This window comes from Danaus plexippus, chromosome Z (assembly GCF_018135715.1).
Source record: "Danaus plexippus chromosome Z, MEX_DaPlex, whole genome shotgun sequence".
In the NCBI taxonomy this organism is placed as follows: Eukaryota; Metazoa; Arthropoda; class Insecta; order Lepidoptera; family Nymphalidae; genus Danaus; species Danaus plexippus.
Window position 1 is genome coordinate 10,215,002 of NC_083559.1, and position 19,295 is coordinate 10,234,296.

At 29.8% G+C, this 19,295-nt stretch overlaps 1 protein-coding gene across 2 annotated transcripts in view; it reads right to left on the bottom strand.

Annotated features, from left to right (window-relative positions):
* Positions 1–18,755, bottom strand: part of LOC116777287 (UNC93-like protein) — a 42,623-nt gene extending 23,868 nt beyond the window's left edge. For both annotated transcript variants that reach the window (XM_032670745.2, XM_032670744.2), the window contains exon 1: positions 18,572–18,755. The gene's annotated coding sequence lies outside the window, so the exon portion shown is untranslated. The remainder of the gene's footprint in view (positions 1–18,571) is intronic.
* Positions 18,756–19,295: the final 540 nt, after the last annotated feature.

Here is a 19,295-nt window from a genome sequence, read left to right on the forward strand (position 1 = left end):
TTTAATTTTATTATTTCAAACATTCTTATAAAATCAACGGGCAACCTTTAGTCCAATCTAATGTATGATAGATTATAATTAGTGTCATCGCATCATGTTACTGGTTGATCAATGAATAAGACCGTGGCAAAACTTACATGGAGGTTTCTCTCGGGAATTCATTGAAACAATTTCAGTCGCCCTCGAAGTGACTGTATTATATGTTACTTTAAATATTATGTTTTATCATCAACTCTATATATTAAACATTCAAAATAACTTAGAAATATTTACAAAATTAATACAACCTAAATGAAAAAAAAATGTAATATATTCTTTTGTTTTGTTTATATTTAATAACATAATGCGTATATCAAATGTATGGACATTTAAATTACAAGATCACAAGGTGAATTCGTTAAAGCGATACAGATTAATTGGATGGATGCGAATTAATTTTGTAATATTAGTCATCTACAAATAAACGCGGTGTATTTGATGTTGATCTTTGACATATACGTATAGATACATATACATTATATAATTATTTTGTTACCATTCATCACCATTCGCGGTCTTAAATTAAAGATATTAAAATAGGCTCCGATAAGCTCTAATTGAATAATATGACTACGACTTAAGAATTCGCTTTTATCAAACAACATAGAAAGACTTACAAGAATATGACATCTTTATTTTTATTGTTAATATATATATTTTTTATAACATTTTGTTCGTTTTTATAACAGCATTCGAATAACAAATTTTAAATCTTTGAAATAGTTGTCGTTACTAATATAATAAAAAAAATATTCTTTAACGACTATGTGTTATCACAATAGTAATTTTATTGCTTTCTTTATCAATATAGAATTTGCATGTTATGGATGAAATAACAGCGCTATTCAACTAATTCTTGATGAATAATAGATTAATAATACTTGTAAGAACTATAAGAAGTTTTTTGTATGATTGTGTTTAGTAAATACCCACTTCACATACGCGACGCTACAAAGGAAGTAGGTATATTATTTTCACATCTCGGTTATTAATTTTAATTTCGTTCAATTATAAGGTTAAATTGTTTATGGTTTGTTCAATACAGGATTTCCTTTGTTCAGATAAAAACAGTATAAGTTCCCATCGTTAAAATACAACGAAATTTACCGTTTTTTTACTTATTAAATTAAATAAAGTTTTGATTGGTAGATTAAAGCTGACCTCATAGTAAACAAATCTACAAACCACTTTAAAACGGTGAAGCTTCAATTCTTGGAACAACATATACTCGTACAAGTGGTTAGTATTGGAGGCTTTTCAATAATGTCATAGATTCGTGGTGAAACCGACGATAAATTTAAAAAACGTTAATATACTGTGGTAATTCCAGAGTAAAGCTTAGTGGATTTACAAAAACATATTCTCAAAAACGCAATTAACAATCGGCAGTTTTGACGTCAACGGTTATTTAAATACGACCTGTGATTTTTTTTAACCGGATATTTTTATTATTTGATTTGATGATATTGAGAGGTACTTTTATATTTTTTCATTTCAGATCTGCGATATATTTTGCATATGTTCCACTTATATGTAATACTCATACGACAATTTGATTACGCTGTTATAGCATGATAAATATATAGCACTACCCGATAGCATCTAAATACGACCGTAATTACCCACGCTACGATTCTTAGCGCACTAAACAAAATGGAAACTGAAGGATATTGTGCATTGTGTAATTCCAAGAAATACACACAAAATAATATAGCAACTGGAAAATTTATTATAAATATGAACAATTATTTAACAAGTTATTTTTCTCTCTGTGACTCATGGATTCCTCAGAATAAACATATTTAGGAAGAGACATTCACAAAACACATCTGACTAAAATAGTTCATATAAATTTGATATTACTATAATTATGATATATAGAAATATAATAAAAGGATGATAAGAGAATTCCAAGAAAGTATAAACACTATTATTTTAAATTCGTATTAATCTAAATATATTTTCTAACTCTAAGTTTCGGAAGCAACTTCGGATACAGATCTACTATGCATCATTTGTACTATTGCAGATGAGAATATGTAAAATTTAAATGTCGTATATGATAATACTAATATTAGTTAATAATTTAATTAGAAGTTTAACAACTGTTAGACTGAAATAGTAGGTTTTAAATTATATAAATTAAATTAAATAAAATTAAAGATCGGTTAAGTTGTAAAAATTATTCACAACTAATTATTTTTTATTTTAGACACTTAATAATGATTGAATAATATTTATAATACTATGCTTTCTTATAAGGTATTATTTATTATTGAGACATTTTATTTAATGTCCATAATATTTTTAGGTAATAATTCAAACGTTAAAAATCTTGGCTCATTAAACTTTGTTAGCACCAAAAAAATTAAGTTCAATGATTGTCGAAGTAACGGCCTGGTTTTATAATTTAAATTTAAATCAAAATCTAATACATCTACATATAGATAGAAGTAAAGTTCAAAGCTACTTATTTTTTTATGTTAAGAAAAATATGTTAATTGGTTTGTTTTTATCTTGTGTTCGGTTCTATTGCAGACAAGGTTACTACTGGCCTTCGAGGCCTATTCAATAATTTGGATACTTGTCAAATGCTTATACATAAAACTTGACACATTCGGGGCTTTACAATGCTATCCATTTGTATGTATTTCTATACTGCTACTGTGACTGAGATTGTATTGAAAGTATTTAAGACATTTTATTAAAAAAATACCATAATATATATTAGAATGCTATTTGTTTACTAAGAATAGAAGAAGTGGTTTTGCGTCTGACCAATAAGAGAACAGTTCAACGGAGAAAGTAAATGTGAAATTTAAATGAAACTCGATTGTAAAAATATATTTGCCTTCGCTAAAGGACATCGACGCGTAAATGCAAACCTTGTACTCTAAATGACTTTAAATAATACTTAATTTTTTTCGCTGCTTTCAGAGCAACGTTAAATGATATCTATTGTCTTTTATAGTGAAGAAGGCTTGTCTATTTAACTATTCTTGATTTGATGTAAATTACGCTGTACCAACATGATTTAGAGCAAAATTTTACTAATAAAAATGACTATTGACAGACATCAATAGAGACCCTTTAATATTTAGAAATTTGAAATGATGTATGAGATATATATAAAAATCTTATTATTATTGTATCTTGTTAGATACTGATAGATACGACTGTTAGATACGTACGTACTGTTGTACGCTTACTCTGGTTCGTTGAAGAAGTGTATCCGACCATCACCGGTACAATAATTAAAGTAAATAACTTTCCCAGTTACTCAACTATTTATATCGAAATTTGCCGTAATGTGCGAATTGCCTCGCGAATACTAATGCAAATTTATAAAATCTGCTCGTTATTCTAATGAAATCGAACGGGTTTCGTGTTGCATAATAAGAAAGCACTTTACAAAGTCGGATCATCATGGCCGCTGTGGTCTGCGGCAGCTGTTCCCATTCATATTACGACATAGCATTTACTATAACTACCCACAACTACACCCCACATTCTTGTTGCATTAATTATTTTCATTATATTATTACCTAGACCCTTGTCGAGTCCTGTGACCCTGCAGAAATATTTAATAACAAAAAATACAAATATTTAATAACCGTATGGAATTGAAGGAATTGGCTACACATTTAGTTAACACAAAAAGATTAATCATAGGTATATCGAATGGATTCGATCAGATTCAAAAGGAACTGCACATGCGGATGAAGTCCGCGATTAGTATAGGGAAAATTTTTAGAATTACGCACTAATCTTGGCCATAAATTTTAATCACAAAGTCGCTGAATGGCAGCCATGAATCTCAAACATTTATATTATAGGTACATAGAATTATCGTTCGACTATTTTCGATGTTGCTCTAAATAATGCTAGCTTGAGCAATAAACAAAAACTTTTATATTTCATAAAATATAAACGTAATAGAGCATTTGGTTTCAGCATTTTGAAGGGAGACAATTTTATTATGTTACGATTTTCATAACTAAAAGATATAGTATACTTAAAGATGCTCACCATTCAAAACAAATATTAAAATTCAATTCATTTAAATATATTCCGATCAAAGTAAAATTTTCAGTAAGCGCAGTAAAAGTTAACAGTTAATAAAATATGTGTTATATTATTTATAATAAAACTTACTAGTTCGACGAGTTTACGCACAAGTCAACAAGTAACATTAACTAGGATTTTAATTGAACGCGCTGTTAATGTCAAATGGAGTTCTAAAAATATCTGAACGTTTGACTTTAAAACATTCCACAGATCTTAGTTAGTAAAGATATTTCTTTTATTTATTGGTATATAATAATCAAAGATGCAAGTTAGATACGTGTTGGAAAGTAGGTTGTTGTTGTAGCGCGGCGCCTGCGTGATGGACCATCTCAAACGAGTTAGTACCGTTGTCTGGGGGCGACTGGCGCCGACCGCTCTTAACACCTAACTTCTCAGAATACTAGCGACTTATGACCTGCCCCTACAAACTTTACAACGATTATAAATACCTTGTAAATTGTTTTAAGGATGTTTGGTTATTTTATATATATATATAATTTTCAAAACTAATCAACTGCACTGGCAGACACTTATCAACAATAATAATTTTGTTTATACGAATATAATTAAAATATGTTGGAGAAACAGTGTTCATCGAAAGACGATATAAGACTGTTATATTTTTCTCGAAGTTGTAATATAATATACAATAGCTAAATCCGTTATTATATTTCAAAGATTAATGAAAATCTTTAGTCAGATTATTAATAAATGTTTAATGATTTGATTATTAATTTATCTCAATTCCTTAAATTAACTACATACATAACTTAAAAAAACTCCCCTAAGTAAATTAGTAAACTAAAATCCCAACGGACCATTCAGAGTGTAGACACAGTTACTGTGTACAAGGATGTCCTATATACTATATCATTTGTAAATATCAATCACTATTATCAACAATGTCTTTGTTTTCTAACTCTGTTTATAAAACTGACTCTTATATTGTATAAAATGAAACAAACTATTTTACATAACACGATTAGAAATACGATTAAAAAATATATTAAACTATTTTCGCAATAAAAAATATAGATACATATTTGTGCATAAGTGGGTACCGATGAAAGTCAATATTGAATCCACTTATTGATGTCAAAGGACTGCTCAGAGACAATGTTTTAGTACCTTTTGTTGATGTCAATGCACTTTAGCCCAAATAAGTGTCAATACCAAATGATAAGTCCGTAATTTATTATTATTTGCTTTCTCTGAAATAAATAACAGTTGAACATTAATAAGAAGTTAGAATTATGTTTGCATGTATAGGTTTATACATGTTATATGGCGTATACGAGGGCCGGTGCGTATGTATGTATGTATGTCGCGAAGCAAAACGGCTCCTCACTCCTCAGAGAAACTCATGTTACATAAAGTTCTTCTGGCCTCATTTGCAAACTTGTGACGCCAAATTCTTAATTGATTGTATTTTTCAATGTTATTTATAAGCTGTTTGGCCAAGGATACGTATACCAGTTTTGTCTGTAAAATGATATGCAACTTAGGCTATTATTAATAATTATATTTGGAGTGATATGAATTTTATTTTTATTTTTTTTCAATTTAACGCGAACTAATTTCTAATTTAAAGTCATAACACAATTCATATCAGGCTACCATCTAATATTATAATATCGGTAAAGAAAAGTAAGGCTGATTTAATAATGAATTTCGTGATTAAAATCACAAATATTAAAAATCCATCAGTTTGCGAATATTGTATAGCAAAGGAAAGGAAAGTTTAGCTTGACACGTCGCAAATTCCAAGCGATGTTTGCCTTTAAACATGGCGTTTTCCTGTTCGCATCTCGAAATAAAAAACCTGTAGTTTTTGATGTTCTCGCAAAACGCACGTGTACACGATCCAGATGGGCAATCAGTGTTAATAATATCTCACAATGCATTTTATACCGAATGGAATTTATTTTCTCTAAAAATAAACTCACAGAGATTTTCAAACAATCGTGATCGTAAGAATCATTAAAAACAAAGGATATTTATCTGAACACAGGCTTTTTGTTCCAGTTAAAACAGCACTATATTAAAAAGTCGCGCAAATCCTAGGTCACAAATTGCGATGCAGCGCACGCGTGCGACGCAGCCTTGTCACAAGGTTCCATCGGTCGTGTGCTAGCACCGGCTTCATATTTGGATACGTGTTTTAACATTATCTTAATTTTAATTAACCGCTACCATACACAACTATTATTAAGGGACAGTTCTCTTATTTTGTTTACCTATTCATTATAATTGTGAGGTTATTTTTTCATAAAGTAATGTTTCTCCCATTGTCCACATACCATACAATACAAATCTCAGATAAAATCCCTAACGAATACTTCACTGATAACATTAACTACCGAATATTTCACTGATAACATTAACAATTAGTAACATAATTAGTATACTAAAAACAATAGGAAAATAACTTTAAATGCCCAATTAAACTTGTATCATAAAATTAAAATATAACAATTAAAATAATTATCAGCTAATATTTACTATTAGAAAATGTCCTAGATATTGGCCGTTCAATAGAACATTATACTATCGGTCTGGAGCTGCCTCAAAGAGTCTAATTCGTCTGGAATATTCTACGAGTGTTATATTATTTGTTTGACCGAGTTTTAAGCGGAGTAATTAAAAGCAACATTAAACTTGCAATTGTAAGATGAATGTCTCGATTGTGTAGGTCACCGTATTTTGGACAAACAATTCCAGCAATTAATAAAATTTTTAAGTGCTGCTAGGCGACCCGATATAAAACTTACGTATTTATACGAAACATAATTGATTCTAAAAAAACTGTGTACTTACAATTCACTTCGTAAAGGAGACGTCATTAAGGCCGATTTCAATGATATCTTAGAACAACTAATGCTTAAGGCTATTATTTACGATTATGAAAATATAAGGAGCTGGTTTCGAAACACATCGCAGAATTCCTCACCTTTACAACTAGTTGTTATGTGCAAATTCATCGAGGCATTATCTACACCTTAATAAGGTCAGATTCAGATATTCCAGTATTTACCAATAGTTAGTACAAGCTAAAAACGAGAAGCTATTACTAAAAATCATTTTATATATTACCAAAAATAGTCCTAAGTGTTTCGCTAAACAAATTTTCATTGGTATAGATAAAATTCTCAGAACTGTAAGCAAAATAAAGGTGAAATTGTGTTTTGCAATTTCAAAAAAAGGCTATGGAAATACCGGTAACTTGGCGTGAGTGATTGATTGTTGGACCTGCAGACCGCTAGAGCCTTAGGAATTATAAAATAAAGAAGAATTACGGTACAGACTTGAAATATTGTTAAGAGTTGTGATTTTCATTTTTATTGTTCGACCGCAAGACGTCCGTCCGTAACATAAATAACAATACTACATCTAGCGAATTTTAAATAAAAAAAATATATTACATCATTTATCTTCCAAATGTACTGCGTGTCCGTTGAGCTATTGTTCTGAGTAAAAAAATAATGATTTGCAATAGCGCTCAATAAGGAATAATATCGCTTATTGCGTGCACAAAGGGTCTATAATTCTGCAAATAATATAACAATAAATCTTAAGTTCCGTTACCTAGTTACAGGTTTATCTATTCCAAACCTGTTACTAACTCAAATGTACGATATTCAAGTTCGAACAACGAACGAACACGAACGTCCGTAAACGCATATTATTAAATAATTGTTGCGATTATTCGATCAAGTATTACACCGACGACATTTAAAGTTACTATAATAGACTTATCTGTACGAATAATTAAAACTTCATACAAATATTAATGGTTAAATGCTGTAACTTGCTAATATTCTACATGGAATATAAATGACAACATGACGAATTGCATATCTACATTTTTAATTCATATTAAAACCTATTTTGAGAAAATTTATGAAGGGAACATTAAAAAAAAAAGCATTTACATCGATTAATATAAAAAAAGAAATGCAACAATTTTTAACAATACTACCTTTGTTGTTTATGTTTTTACGTATTACAGACGTATCGACATATGTTTCCATTCGAATAAATTCTATTCAATTCTAATCTGCATTCAATTTAGTTGGAAGGATAGCAAGTGGAGTCGTGACAGAAAAGATGTTGTTATTATAATAATTTATATAAGTAATATATAAATATATAAAAATTATTATTATTAACAAATTCTTAAAATGTATAAAATAACAAACCATAAAAAACAACAAATATGTGTTTTTAAAGTCCAAATTGATGTTATAAAGATTTATTCATTTGGGAAGTCCCAAATAATAAAAAAGTTTGTATGAATTTAATATGAACACATAATTACAATATACAAAACACAAAAGCATTCAAATAAAATACGATATAAGTCGATAACTAATAACTCTTTAGAAACGGTTGTTTTGTGATTTTTATTATTTAATATCGGATAACACTCACGTGTGGAAATAGGTTCACATATATTCATTTATATCTCAAAATATTTTAATAGAGGATTTAATATAAATTTATTGATAAAATATAATTGCTTTAAATATTATCTTTAATTTTAATTCGAAACAGAGGAGAGGTGACATACAGTTTGAGAACCATGATAGCCTAAACAGAAGAAAACAATCGTAACATTCTTATTATTTTGATTTTAACGTTGCGTGTTTTTGAACTAAATAATTAATAAATTCATGCTTGTATTAGCTTTGTTTATCTAATCAAATGCTAGCGCGTTGTTTACTTTACGTAATAATATTACTAGAGTAAGGTAGAATTTAAATACACGACCTACTTAAGGTATCCGATTCTCGTTTTGTCTATTTTTTAATAATATCAAACTTGGGAAAGGCACTAATGGTCAAGTGCCTTGCTTATAGCAACGGTACCTTATAGACATTTAAAATATCACTCAACATACATCTGAGTGAGGAAAATGAAAAGACAGTTTTAAGTAAATAAAACGGTTATTTACAGCAATCCATTGAGACATTTATTGCCCTCGAGCCTCCTGGCATCAGTGGATGCCTTATCTCGCCTTGACACGATCGTAGATCTGACAGTTTATAGCTCGAAGCATATTAAAGTAATATTTGCTTATTTTCCTTGTCGTGGTTAATTAAGTGTGTTCAAACTATAAAATCTATTGTTAGGTGCACAATAGCGTTTGCTTGTGTGGTTCAATTATATCAGTTTTGGTTTAACTTCACAAATGACATTACGTTTAAACGAGGACGTGGTTATGTTAACATAGGTAAGAACGGTCTACATAACGCTAACGATGACTGTATTGTCATTCATGAAAGGATGTTACTAATATGTTTATAATCATTTGTCAAGAATAGAGCTGTTACTACTCGATAAATGCATCGAATGAATACGGTCTCAATTAAAACTAACGACGAAAATCAAAATACTTACTATATTATATGTATAATTTTCGTATTTCAAATGAAAGAGTTTCCAATACAAATATATTCAGGCCATCTGCTTATTTGAAACTGAATATTATTATATATGAATAGAAATTAATTTTGTTTACTTAAAATAATATATATCTATTTTTTATGATAAAAATTATAAATTACGATAAAGACTCGTCAAATATGAAAATAATAAACACGACAGGAAAGCATAAATGACATGAACGGTGATGAGAATTTAAGTGGGATGTAATTCAAATAACAATACAAGAGGAATTAAAGAAGTTATCTTTAAAAAAAAAAACTTAGGAATTAAAGAAAACTCCTGAATAAAGAACGCTAAACATGACGGCAGATCAGTATGGTGTTTATTAATAATTATCAAATAAATATAATATATATCCTATACTGCAATTATGTATCCACTACTGTCAAATCAATTTTTAGTCTGTTTTTATAAAACATAAAATATATTTATCAGTTTTTATAAACGGTATAACAATTAGTCAATTAAACCGATAGCGTGTGGATTTATTATTTTTTTTTACATCTAATGTCACACGATTCAATGACATTGTTTTTATAGTCACCGCTAATGTGACCATTTAAAACCAGATGTATGATATAGAATCTTAAATAAGATTGGCTCAATGAAAACCAAGACTTAATAGAACAGAGTAAAGTGCAATTAAAACGGATAAGAATAAATTATTGTTATTATAAGAGTCGTCAGTGTTGAGAGCTTATATTGTCGGATAATGTCATTACGGCATTTAAGATATTAGATTTAATTTACTTATTCAAAGACTGATTCGTTTAATTGCTATATTCCGGGATATAAAGGTGAATATTGGGTATTCCGATAAGAATAAAATAAGTTCTATTTATGAATAGACCGGTCGTAACATAATTGTCGTTTAAATTATGACTCAACTTACTACAATGACAGAATAAATATCTGAGCGAATTCAATGTGAAAAAAACCTTTAAAAATTTAAGATACTTCAATGATTAAGTTTAAATATTATAGTAGTTAATAGTTAATAGATAATTATTGAAAATACCACAGAAGATAAAACAAAACTACCGGCGAGTAGATGGCAAAAAGTTTATTGGCATCATTGACTTCAATTGAACGTCCGATGAGCGAACAAAATAAGCACAATAAGATTTGTAAATGTCTGTCAGGAAGCTAACTGAATATGTTCATTCTAAATTTCTCCAAGCCCCGTTCCATCACGGTTAAACGATGTCAGACGTCTTTATCTATGCCAACTTAACGGTCATCTGTACTTCGGGTATTTGCTCTGTCAATTTAAATGAACGAAACATATTAAATTAAGCCATATAAAACTTCCCATAACTCAAAACCTCTTTTTAATTTATTTCAACTTTAGCCGCGATGAATACACAAAACGTATCAACGGATTTACCCGTAAATAAAATAAGATGTTTACAAAATTAATGTTCGTGTTACAGGAAACAGAGATGAACACGTTAGAATATTCATTAGAGGAGTGGTTGACCTCTGGCGACCACTCTCGGACGATATCTCGACGATTGCATCGACTATCTTTTAGTTATATTGGACCCTTATTATATTAGTAATAAATATTGTAAACAATGAAAAAAAATTCATCTAGCAATAATAATATTAATACATAATACCGTGCAATATTTTTTATTGTCGTGTGTTTACGAGTTCTTACATATTGGAAAATGGTGTTCCGTGATAAGAATTTGAGATTTGCGTAACCGACGTTACGAAATGCTTCATTCGAACATTAATACTAACAGTGCTAAAGTACGAGCGGCAAACTTCTATGTCATTATGAAATATATAGCTGTATGGAAACTTTTTCAATTGTTCCAATAGCGTATACTTATAAAACATTTTTTTTAATTTAACAACTATATCTTAGCTACTTTAAATATAATATTATAGCTTTATTAAAAACAAAGTTGTTTTATAAACCCGTTACTCACATTTTTTTATATTTTTCAGACAAATTACATTGTATTAAAATCTCATAAACGTGTTCGGACTATTCACGCTTCGACAGTTGACACCTTTCAATACATTTGCATGCATAAAAAATACAGGTAACTCTTTTTAACATTGGATTTTAAGATATTTTAAATAAATACATGAATTAAATTTCGTAAAACATACGCTTATGAGTTCACAAACTTTGATTTGTATTTCATGAATACGTATCGCGAAGCAATTAAAATGCTATAAAAATAACCTACGTGCAACCTTTGCCTAACGTGCCTTCAATAGTTTTCGGACGCAGTTTTCCGAAACCTTCGTCTACATGTCACCGACCTCGAGCTAATCAACACGTCACTGATAGTTATAGTTTATATTATAATATTATATAAACAATAAACGCGCTTCAAATCAAATGCATATTTTATTATTAAAACTGTAACGAAAGGTCAATCAATACCGTGTACTCATTTAGAGTAATGTGTTTCCCATTTAAGGAGACCTTGCATTTTAATAAAGATACATATGAATGAAGATTGCGCTCGTTATTAACATGTTTAAGGAAATAATGGTCGAAACAACTAAGATAAGATAAATTAAAACAATATAAAAATTGTACTTTAATAAAATGTAAAGTTCGATTCTAAATAAAAACTTGTATCTCACATTGTTATTAAGTCCTTTATTATACAAAATTCTTATAAATATCGAGGACGTTCTAAAATATTGAATTCATTTCTATACACAGCATCAGTTTTGAGGAATTATTTACAATTAGCAACAAGTTCACCTCGGACATGTTTCTACAAAACAATATTTCCATAAAAAAATATATATTATAAGGTTAAGCGAATACCGCAAGGACGTCGTCTCTATAGATAAGGAAGCTGCATCACACTTAACTATTAGACAGGTGATTCTTTAATAATAAACGTTTTTATTTAAACATTAAAGGGATTTGCTGACTACTCATTACTGAACGTGATTTTATACACACATAAAATAATGAAGCAAGCAGAATTTTCTAGTCACATTCCGTAGACTACGGTATAGATGCTGTTAGATATTTTTAAAGTGAAATTGTAACTGAGCACGCATTTCTTTTTATTTGTAGTATTTTATGTAGGCATTATTTTAGATATGAGTAAAAAAAAAATTATTATACTTTTATAGTCTACGTCACTATGGACATAACTTATTGTGTTAAAAGGTACAGAAAAAAAAAATACTCATATATAAATAGCAGTGATATGAGGCATATATGAAAACATACTAGCGAGGATTTACGTAATAGAAATATCTTGAAAAGTTATTTCACCAGTATTACTAATAACGGAAGTATAAACAGCACCTTAAATTAAACTCTACTTAGTTTAGAATACCGCCTAAAATCATTCATACTACTAGTCAATATACTACCAGTATTAATGAATATAATATTTTACACGTATATTCAGTAATATTGATTATATTCTAATATTAAATAAAAACTATGAGAGAAGTCGAAATGCACTAAACAGAAATTCAATAGTACGGTTGACATAAGTATATTTGTAATTAAAAACAAATTTATTTGTTGTCGTTCCTTAATGTGAATCACGAAATATATATCATTCAAGCATACCAAAGCCATTTCTTATATTAGAACAATTATTTCCTAACGATATCTTATTACATTTCATAAGATTTATTAATATAATTTACAATAACTGATACTATGTATATAGGTGAAAATATTTGTATATTGTATATGTATGTACAAAAAGAGCAACGAGCTTATACTATCTATAAACAATTACTTAGTTGTGAATCTATAATTTAAAGACTTATTTTAAACTGCTGGCCTCGATCTGTAGTAACATCCTCGACTTACAAAGCCAATTTTTAATTCAGGCTGAAGGTCGCCCGAAGGCTTTCTGATAAAATAACAGTCCATCAGATTGCTACACCACTTTTGTCTCTAAGCGCATGACACAAAGCCTACATTTCCCTGGCGCTCATGTACATTCTATAGAAAAAGGAAATCGAAAGTAACCATCTATACCGTCTGTGTACTATGTCAGGTGTAATGGCGTCTAGGTTTCTTATTAATGAATGTTCGCACAAATTGATTGATGAATTTTTTTGAATTCAATTTAGATTTCTCGAACACTTATCAGACAACGCGATTGAACGTGACCTCGATGCTTCCTTACAATGTCACAGACGGTTTTTGTAATTTCTAAGGAAGTCACACTGTCAGAGGTTTTGGATATATAAGGTTGGGATTTACAAATTAACAGTAATCCTCATATGTTGAGTATGTACTTGCTTTAAGAGTTAAATTAAACAAGCCGACTTTTGAACTAGTCTACTGTTTTTTAACACAACTTCTTTTAGATTTTTGTTATCTCTCTTGTTGAAAAACATTAAGAGTTCTTTTATAATATTACACTTATAACATGAATAACGCTGAAAGAATTCATATTCATTTGAAGCAACGGGCATATCAATACATATATTTTGAAAACACATTATGTAATTGATGCTAAATTACATTTAGGCAAAATTTTAATTGTTAAGGTTATAGACAAACGATATATTTTATAATGTCCTTATTAAATCAATAAATTTAGGTCTCCATCAATAAATGCGGCATGATTTGGGACAGTTTTCGTCATTTCTCTTCGTACGGCCTTGCTAGTGTTTCGCGTGTCGTATTAGAAAGTATACAAGGATCAACATCGGAACACGCACTGTCGTGTTGGACACCATCTATAAATACTCGGACAGGTCGTTCATAGTTATCTCGATATTGTTAAATAAACTCAGTGATTGGGTTAATTACAGTTTCGCTGGTTAATATAAAGTTTTTTTCCTATACTCGTTAAAATATTTCCTCAAACGCTAATGCTTTCGGAGAATCAAAGTGAACACTGATTGTTTGAAACGCTAATATAAAACAATCGCACATCTTAAAGACGACATTTATATAATAGATCTGTACTACAATATATAATTTCTTTTCAATTATAATGAAGCGATTTATTTGTATTTAAACAGCAATTAAGTCTATATAACAAATTAAGTGTATTGTTCTTTGTATTCCATTGAGAGATTTCTAGACAAGTCACTACATCAATTAATTTTTATGTATTCAATGGAAAATTTATCTACAGGAAGCTGGATTTAAAGCAGTGACATCCGGAATATCACGTCTCAGTCGGTTCATCAATTAAGCCATCGAGTCCTCATACAAATAATGAGTGCAAATTTCCACGTTTTATTACTATTACCTTAGGTAACATCAGTCAAATTATATCTATGTATCTATAAAATTTTATATTATCTATATCAACTTTCATAAAATGTTGAAAATCTAATTATAAAAATGAACACAATGATTGCAAACAAAAAATAAAATAATATTGAAACTTTAGTATTTGTAATATTGGAAACTGTTACCTAACGAATAATATAGACCTCGTCCTACATTGACACTAACATTTCATTATTCATTATATGGTTGCTGGGACTTCTAAACATTACAAAGTGCTTGTAAGATATTATTTAGAATAAGTTGTAGATTTAAAATTCAGCGACTCACTGTGTGGAGGTCTGTACACAATACTATCGTTTAATTTATAAACACCTTCCTGTACATTCGACATCAACGCGATCCGTAATTTTCTCTAGAGTGTTAACAAAGTGTAGCGTTAAAATAAATAAATGTATATAATTTTCTATTGATTTATGTCAAAATTTATTAATCCTTCATAATATAAAAATTATATTGTAAATAAATCAATCAGTTATTAAAATTTTTCGAAAAATCATGCAAGCATATTCGTTATTATTTTTTGTATGAAATAAGATTTTTATGGATTTTCAAAGAAAAAAGATTTGTTTAATAAATTATATATAAACATAACACGTAAAAATAAATAATTATTGTTCTATTAAAAATGTTTCATTCATTATGAAAAAAAAATTACATTCACTTAACTGCATATTCAATACAATATTATATAATCCTACGAAACATATATTATATAAAAATACAGTTAAAAGTTACGGTGAAAATGAAGATAAAGATAAAAGTGATCCTTTTTTTAGGCATCTCGAACATTGACCGTCCTACACGATCCTCATTAAACATAACGGATTAAAAGCCTTCTTATCTCCGTGTTTCGTTCAATTGAATCTCGTTTCAACCAGGGAAGCAGACGCGGTTGAGAGTTTACGAATTACTCGTATGTACGAGTTATGTGAACGCTCTATTTTCATAATGTATTTATATATAATTATTAATGTCAGAGTTCATGTCATGTTCAAGACGCGTTCATATATTTCTAAATGTTAACCACTGTACTATGTATCGTATCTTGTAAATTAGTCACGTTCGTTGAATGGGACCAATCGGATAAATAAATCGGATAATTAAATGTCGTCAATATAAAAAGATATAATTAACGTTTCTAATTTATATTCAAAAGTTGTGCATTTAATATACAAGTGCACGTTGCCAAACCTCTGTAAACAAGTTTGCTGGCTTATCGAGGAATCCATTAACTAATGTTTGAAAACTTAAAAGATAAAAATCTACTAGTCACATGGCAATAATGGCACGACATCCTGCCATCCCTCTCAGAGCAACCGGACGAATGGACTAATCTACCTTATACGTTTGAATATGTAGCATTAACTATCAACATAGATTTTTATATTCTATAGGATTTATATTTTTATACCATGTTTCATCTCATGCATAACAAAAATTGTTTACCGTTGAAGATAACATCTTAAAATATCTTTAAATAGAAACGCTTAGATAATAAAGAACCGATGCTACATGCTGTTCGTAGCTTCTTAAACAAATTAACATACATTACTTCACATAACGTCCGTTTCTATTATTAATATATAACAATATTATGTTTTTAATTTCATAAAGAAAGTGTGAAAGCTCATCCAATAATTTTTATTATATGAAACAGAATCATCATGTATAAATGTATGTATAATAATACTCCTAGCTAGTTTCCACGTTTCCTGCCAATAGAAGCGTCGTACGGAACTAGATACAGCCGGTTATGACCGGTCCAATTGTACGCATTCTCGGATATTTCTCAAAGTAAAATAATATAATAGTTCCTATTATATGCCAATAAAGAATTATTTCCTTTCCAGTTATCTTATTATATAACAATTATGGAATATATGAATGGAATATTATTTACTTGACATCGTTGCACATACAAGTGCGATGTTTATTGTTTGTTAATAAAACGTAAACTTCAAATATGTATAAAGTTTTTATATTATATGTAAGAAGAGATATATTGTATTTATTTTAATAATTTTATAAATTATAAAGGGACCGCAAGTAGCATGAAACTAGTTAAGATGTCGCAAAATGTTACGCAGAAACCTATTGCAATGACGATATTTACCTTCACCGTAAAGTCTATTGGCGTGTTTGAAAAACAATATTCCTAACAGAAATCAAATATAAATATTACATAAATAAAATTTATATGTATAAATTATAAAAAATACATTTTCCTCGTGCGTAATATTTCATGAATCTCGAAACTAATCCGCGAGTCGTTTGCGTCTTCATATTTTTTTTTTTATCACCGGATATACCAGTTAGAATATGAATATTTTAAGACATAAGACATTCTATTGATTTAATAGATTTTGTTGCGAGTCAAATAAATAAACGGAAATACAATAAATGTTAGAAAATGATCGTTAAAATGAAGAATATCGACGTGTGTGTTAATAAAGTATTATACACTCATTGCTCGTATATTACTGAAGACAATTATAAATAAAGTACGAGATGACTCATATTCATGGCAGTTAGAAGTATAGTTGACGATAAGTCAAACATTCTTATCATGTTTCGTACTACAAACCAATAAAATGTAAGTAATTAAAGCTTAAGCTGTGATTTATATTTCTAGTTTACTTCGTTCGTTAAGTGAAAACCGCCGGCGGTCGACGACCAATATTTATAAAGAAACATCTCTCAAGAATTATTTGTTTAATTTTTATAATGTTTTGTTACAGTATAGCTTGTAATTATATAGAGAATGTTTAAGGAAATGTTAATCAAGTTGTAGTATTTTTTTTAAGCCATGAAGTTTAAATACACAAAAATTATAAATCGCTTTGTAATTAACAAAAATATTGTTTTAAAAATTGTTATTTAATTAAAAGAGTTTCTTTCTTTCCCAAAATTTTCTTTTTCAATAAGCTATAAATTAAAGAATTAAAAATTTTGACACTATGAGGATACGCATAAAATAATATTATAATAAATTCTATTGATAACTTATACAGATACTAAAATTACTTCACAATAATATGTGACCAAGCCTCAGGCACGTTCGATTGATACGCGCTCAGCAATTACAGATAAAAAAAAAACCAATTATACAGTCCACTGAAACATACGCCCGGAGAAAAATTTTAACTATAATGATTCACTAGTGTAGAAGTGACGGTTGCCGTGTTTGAACAACTTGAATTTATTTCTCGTATCAAAACATAAAACAAACATGCTTGCTAATGTTATATTGGACCAGATAATTAAAACAATGTAAACAAATCATACAAATAATTATTGCAGTCTTGTTTTAGTGGATCCAGCTCATGGTGGGGAGGAAATGGATCATGTTTTTCATTATTACCCAATGAGTTTACGCCGCTGTAGGTGTTATAATGTGTTTTTGTATTTCATACCTGTCGCGAGTGGATAACACGCGAACAAAAGAATCAAACAAACGCGTCGAATCGAGAACCGCTTTTCACTGTAACATCGATATGGGATATTTAAATATTCTTTGACGAGCGAAAAACAATTTTATTGTGTACGGATACGTTGCAGTGAGGCTCGCCTCGGTCATATTTACAAATACCGCCGAAGCTGTTAACCTTAACAGCATCGCGCCACAGGAGCCCGTCGAAGGGAAGGGCCGAGTGCGAAACGCCAACGTATCTGTGCAAAAACGACGGCTCAAGGCGGAGGCGAGCCGGCAGGCAGTAGTCGCTGTGCTCGCTAGCTAATTGAAAGACTCACCCCTTTGATAAATTCGGCGGTACCGGATTCCTCGATGCGTATGAACAGAGCGGTCCGTATTTGCATTCACGTACTGAATCACGTAACGTCGCACTGCGTGAGAGAAAGGGCGCGCAACCGGCGCGTGTTGCGTGTCAGGCGTGCTGCGGCGAAGTGTCGTCGGTCAGGACTGCAGGCCGCGCGGAGCGGGGGCGCTATATGAACGAGCGCACCCCGCACCGGCCTGCGCCTGCGCCGGCGCATGCCCACCCAACCCGCTACACAGACGAATCGACGATCAGTAAATAAAATATACATATAACATCATTATTATGACTTATGTTGAACAATTATCTTCTTATCAGTCAGAATTAAACAGTCCAATCCATTAGCACGATTGTAGGTAAATTAAGTAATCTCCGAGTAGTGGTTACGGAAGTACATTTTTAATATATGTTCAAGTTGGCCAGACAGACAGGACCGTAAACAAACTTAAGAAACGTTTTGTCTACACACTAAATAAAGACATACCGAGAAAATCTTCATATATAAATATTTTTTAATTACAAAACAACATCGTAACTTTTACGACGTAAGTTAATGCTGCTCTTTCAACTTAAATCTCTTTTTTCCTTATATATTTTTTAAGGTAATAATAACAATAATCCTTCCAACCATTGACATCGATAATATAAGATTGCCATAAACACTTTGGGCATATTTTAATATCTGTAACGTTAAATAT